This window comes from Mustela nigripes, chromosome 14 (genome assembly GCF_022355385.1).
Source record: "Mustela nigripes isolate SB6536 chromosome 14, MUSNIG.SB6536, whole genome shotgun sequence".
Lineage (NCBI taxonomy): Eukaryota > Metazoa > Chordata > Mammalia > Carnivora > Mustelidae > Mustela > Mustela nigripes.
The window spans coordinates 72,844,413-72,850,447 of NC_081570.1; positions in this window are offsets into that span (position 1 = coordinate 72,844,413).

The following is a 6,035-nucleotide window of genomic DNA, read 5'->3' on the forward strand; positions in this document are numbered from 1 at the left end:
AAATTGATATTATTGCTTTCACCTAAAGTCTCCACTTATATACTAATATATATAAAACAAGAATAAGTTCATGTTTACTATAATTCATTGACATGGAAAATACTAGTAAATAAAAATCAATAACCATCTGTCAAACCACAGTTTTTCCTGATTTCAGCTCAATACAATCATTCATATATATATATATTTTTTTTCCAGTTAAAAAGCCATTCCTCCCTGTGTACTTTTTCTTTTATTATAGGAAAGAATTATTGAAGGTACTGTCTTCTGCCCTTGCTTTCAGATAAAGAAAGAAAACTAAAAAATTTAAAATATAACATTTTAATTATTACTCCAATTATAGCCTAAAAGTTACACCAAAGTAATAAATGAGATTAATTAAATTAAATCAATTAAAGAGAGAATGTAGATTGGGAAGAGCATTAAAGTTCACATTATAATCCATGGCCAAATCTGCCAGAGACCATAATGATACAAACAACATGGGACATAAAGCACCTACTCTCTTACATAGGAATTCTTTCAGCGCAGTGGAAAGCCATAGTTATAAGCTTTATGGAGAAAAGGTAGGAAAGGGATAAGTATAAGACATCTGGCCTTTTACCAAACAGGGAATAAAAGCCTAAAATTCTATGTTGGCAGTAGAAATAATATGTGACAACCAGACATTCTCTGTGTCCTCTCTACCCACCCCCCTGCTCTAGAACCAAAGCCCACCAACCAGGTTATTATCGCCCTGATGTTCCAGCATAAAAGCTATGCTTAGGAAGGTCTCAGTAGGGCACTCTCAGGTCAGACTTCCAGGTTAAATCCTAGTTTAGTTTTATTTTCAGATCTATATCAGTCACTAATTGTTGAGTTAGTAAAAATCAGACAAATCACTGAATGGTTACATTGTTAGAGTTAGTATAGGCTATATAATTCAAAGGACCTAATGCAAAAGAGAAAATAAGGGATCCCTGTTCAAAATCAAAAAGAATTTCAAGATGGCAATGGCAAAGCATTGTATGAGACCTATTCTCTATGCAAATGCACAGGTCTCTTGCCCATGAAGCCAATCCTGGCTGTAGTTTAGAATCAACTGGTGATAGTATATATAACATGGGATCTCTGCATGGGCTTTTTTTTTTAATGGCTCCATGGCATCATTCATACTCTAATAGTTAATTAGATCTAGTTAATCACCAAAGAAAGTATCAGGTTTGGAAAAGGAACCTCAGTGCTATTGCCTTTCATGGGGAATCTAACTACAGAAAATAAATCTAAATTTCCCTAGTAAATGAAAAGAGACAGCCCTACAATGGAGAAGGAAAACCTCTATACCAACCTCAAAGAATCAAGTAACTGTAGGATTCCTGAATGGAAAAAAAGATTCACACGGGGAGCCACCCAACTGGCTGCTGCCCCTAGAGACAGGTAGTGGGCAGTGTCACAAGCTAAATACTGAGGGGTGGTATACATTCACAAGCATAGCTGCTCAACCGGGACTGTGAGAAATACCTTCTGATGCACTTATTCATACTATTTGTAGTGGCCGGTGTTTCAGGCCAGAATGATCTAATAAAGCATGTATAAATGGTAGGACCCAAACACAGTGCATGATGAACATGTACTGTGACACCAGCATAAAATGGGTTTGTTTGTTTTGTTTTGTTTAGATTTTATTTCTTTACTTGAGAGAGAGAGAGAGAGAAAGCACAAGATGGGGGAGAGTCAGAGGGAGAAGCAGACTCCCGCCAAGCAGGGAGTCTGATGTGGGACTTGATTCCGGGACTCCAGGTTCATGACTTGAGCCGAAGGCAGTTGCCAACCAACTGAGCCACCCAGGCGCCCAAGAATGTAGTTTCTTACTGACTGAGGGGAATTGTAGAAGATGACTGGGTTTAATTTACTTGGGATCTCCCATGCCAAAAAATTGCATAGTGAGAAGAGCCTTACACAACCCACCTAAGAACCTGCTAGAGACTGGCTTTTGAGCACCCACTACCCTGAGTGATACCTGAAACCACACAACAGCAGGACTAAGTGCTGTTAGAGACACTAGTCTCTCCTATTCCTCCTCCCTAAGACTCAAGTAGAATGTACCAAGGACAAGGGAGACACAGTTAATTGAGACTGAGGCCATATCCCCCTTTCTCCCACTATTTCAAGTCACTAAAGATAAGTCTGAATTAGAGAAGATAAAGAAAAGAGCTACAGCTCAAATAAAAGACACAAGTTTTAATATCAACAAGATTTGGGTCTTAACCATAAAACTAGGACTGTCTGAAAACCAAAACTGACAATACTAATAGAATTGGGTTATGATGTCAGTAAGAGAATTTGCTACCCAAAAAGATAGGGGACCTCAGTAGAGCACAGCTCAGTATAGCTACTGGAATACATCATTTTTTTCATGTTTATATTCCAATGAGTTAATACTGCTCAATAAATGGATTTCACAATAATTGACCACATTCAACAATATCACTAAACAAATTTATGGTGACAAACCAACTGATACATAGAACAATTCCCTGGACACTAAACTCCTACTCTCTTTCCAGTTTATTCCCTCTTGTAAAAAACAAAAACAAAAACAACACTTGTGTTTACCTCCCCATCTATTCTTCCTTCTGTAGGTAAAGGTCCAGTCATTTTCCATGCTGGACTTCTTGGCAAGTCTTTGTCTTCATCTCTAGTCAGCCCTTTACTTCTGGTGCCCAGCATGGGTCCTTCTTTTAGATTGGTCTCATTTCCCTCAGTTTCTGTTTCTGTTTCCATAGAATCCTAAACCTTATCTGGGACCACCACATACACAACACTAAAGGGATCCATTCAAATCATACCTTACATGAATGGCACTTCTGGAGTTTCACAAAGCACAGTCTCTATTTCCTTACGTGGTAATCCTACCTTTAAAGCTGTCATATGAAAAAATAAGTATTCTTTGTAAATAACTTTATATGGTTCCATGAACCAGGAAGTTATTTTAAAACCTAAGCACCTATAATAACATTCTAACAAAATACCTTTTCAAATGATGACATGAACCTAGAGCCATCACTTACTTCATAATTTGAAGCTCTGGCTAAGCTTGAAACTAACAACTATGAAAATCTTTTGCTTTTCTCTAAATAGGCATGCTGTTTCAAATGGATTTAGAAACTTGATGAGCCAGCTTACTTCACAGAGGAAATCATTGTTTTCCAGATTCCAGAGAGCCTAATGTCAGGGCAGAGTACTATTGAAAAAAATCCCTTTGTTTCCTGTTCCTCCTCCACTCTCTGTCCCATCACCATGAACATCACAAACAAACACACATAAACACACACACACACACACACAATTTTGAGCCAACCTGAAGAATGTGGGTAGTTTAGGGAATTATTTTGATATAAATTTATCACTTTTGGTCAGGAAACAAAATAAATTCTATAAAACAGAGTTTATTTTCTTCACTCAAACCTCCTTCTAAATTTCTTTTCTCAAGAGAGAAAAATATCTTACTGCCCAGTCATTCATATCAGAGACCAGGAAACCATCCCCTGATCCTCCAGTTTCCTCACACTTTATATCCAATTAGTCAATGAGTCTGATCAGTGACCTCTCCTTAACTTTAATCTCTCCCTGCATCACCTTCAGTGAGGTGGCCTCAGTTCAGCACCCATCATCATCTCCTGGATAAAGATGGTCCCTACCTGATCTCTCTGTCTTCAGTCTACCCACAACACATCTACCACACTGCCCCCAAAGTAATCAGAGAAAGACTATACTAGCTCCTGAACTGCTTTCACAATAAAGCCTAAAAACCATGAAGGCAGAGACTATGTCTATTTATAATCACTCTAAGAGAATGGACCACTTCTTTTGTGTCCTACTCTCCACTCTTCATATAGTATTCTAACTCCCAAATATATTTACTTGGTTACTTAACTGACAGAAGGCCTCCTTTAGCCCCCTTAACTATATTGTGAGCTCTCTGGAGAACAGAACTATGTCCTCAGGAGAAGGAATAAAAGAGGAGAGAGGGAAGGGTAAAGTGCTGAATATGCAAATGCACATACAAATACAGAAACTTTCCCTTTATTACCTTTCATATACAATATGTCACCAATTCCTGTCAATTCTGAATATCTCAAAAAGCTGTCCACCTGTCTTCATCCCTTAGTTCATTCCCCCAGCAGCTGTCACCTGGATTCCTATATAACCCTTTTCTGTTTTGTATGTCCCAAAAGCATTGAGTCATGTTGGTAGTAAGGAAGAAAAGGACAAAATACAGTCCAAACTCAGCTCCCAAGATCAAGTTGAGGGAACACTATTTGGTCATTTGCCTGCCAAGAGAGAGCACATTTTTATAATTCATACAAGTTTTTTTTTTCTAATTAACACAAGACATATGTGCTAGCAATGTGGCCCTGTTTCCAACCATTCTTCGCCCTACTATCAGAGTCTTTCTAAAGTATAAATATGATCCTGTCACTCTCCTTTGTTCTTGGTGTGAAGTTCAAGCCCAATGATATGACTGAAAGCCTTCCATGTTCCACCTTTAGCTCACCACTCCCATCTCAGATCTCACACCTTCTCACATTGTATATACTGGCCTCCATCCATCCTTTCTCTATATATTGCAGTATCTATCAACCCCAGGCTGTGAAGTCCTTTTCATTCTCCTGGAAAGTCACCTCTCTACCGCCTCTCCAATTCCACATCCTACAGTTACAAGGATAACTCATGACCATACTTCGGGTCTTAGACCTGGTGTCACTCCCCTTAGAAGCAGTCCCCAACTTCTCTAATCCCCCTTCTGATCAGGTTCAGTTCTCTCACATCACCTTATCCTCACCCTTGGCATAACATTTAACCCTCTGTGTGTTAATTGACAATTTACTTGTCCTTATTTCCTCTCCAGAAGGTGAGCTTCTTGAGGGCAGAAGACAGTCTCTTATCACCATTGTATCCCCAATGACTATCACCATGCTCAATAAAAAAAAAGCATAGGGGCATCTGTGAAGCCCAATTTGCTAAGCATTGAACTCTTGATATCAGCTCAGGTCACGATCTCAGGGTCCTGAGATTGAGCCCTGCATTGGGCTCTGTACTGAGCACACAGCCTGCTTAGTATTCTCCCTCTCCCTCTCCCTTTGCCCCTCCCCACAAACCCCATGCATGCTCACTCTCTCTTTCTCTCTTTCAAAAAAAAAAAAAAAAAGCATAGAATTTGTCTTCTCCAGACTACCAGTTGTAATAAATCCATCCCAGAGCTAACAAAAATACCACTAAAATAAACCAGTTGCTACTTTATCGTATGGGCTTAAACCATAGGAAGACAACATTATACCCTTAGACAGGAATATTGAGTCACCCAACTAATAAGGAAAAACTATCTTGAACTATATCCTTATTGTTACTAAAATAACAAATTTTAGTTTAACATTTCCTCCTAAGTAATCTTCCATCTAGCCTTCAGCCTCTATTTAGTTTGATTCAAATTTTATGTGAATTTACTTCTGCCTAATCCTCCAATACTAATCCCTTCTCTAACCATGTTTATACTTGTTCAGGGCTTTACTTTAGTCCTTTAAATCTATTTTAAAGATATCAAGGCCAGGCTCATTCAAAAGCAACTGAAAACTGATTTCACACTTGAGAAATGCAAGTCCCTCCTTACTCTGCTGTCAGCCTGTCACTCTGTAGAGATTCCTAGAAAAATAAAAATAGAAATACCATATGATCCAGTAATTCCATTTCTATGTATCTATGCAAAGAAAACAAAAACTCTAATTTAAAAAGATACATGCATTCCTATATTTACTGTAGCATCATTTACAGTAGCCAAAATATGGAAGCAACCTAAATGTCCACTGATAGATGAATGGATAAAGAAGATGTGATACACACACGCACGTGCACACACATATACACATACATACAATGAAATGTTATTCAGTCATTAAAAATAATGAAATTTTGCCATTTGCAACAACATGGGATGAACCTACAAGGTATTATACTAAATGAAATAAGTCAGAATAAGACATATACCATATGGTTTC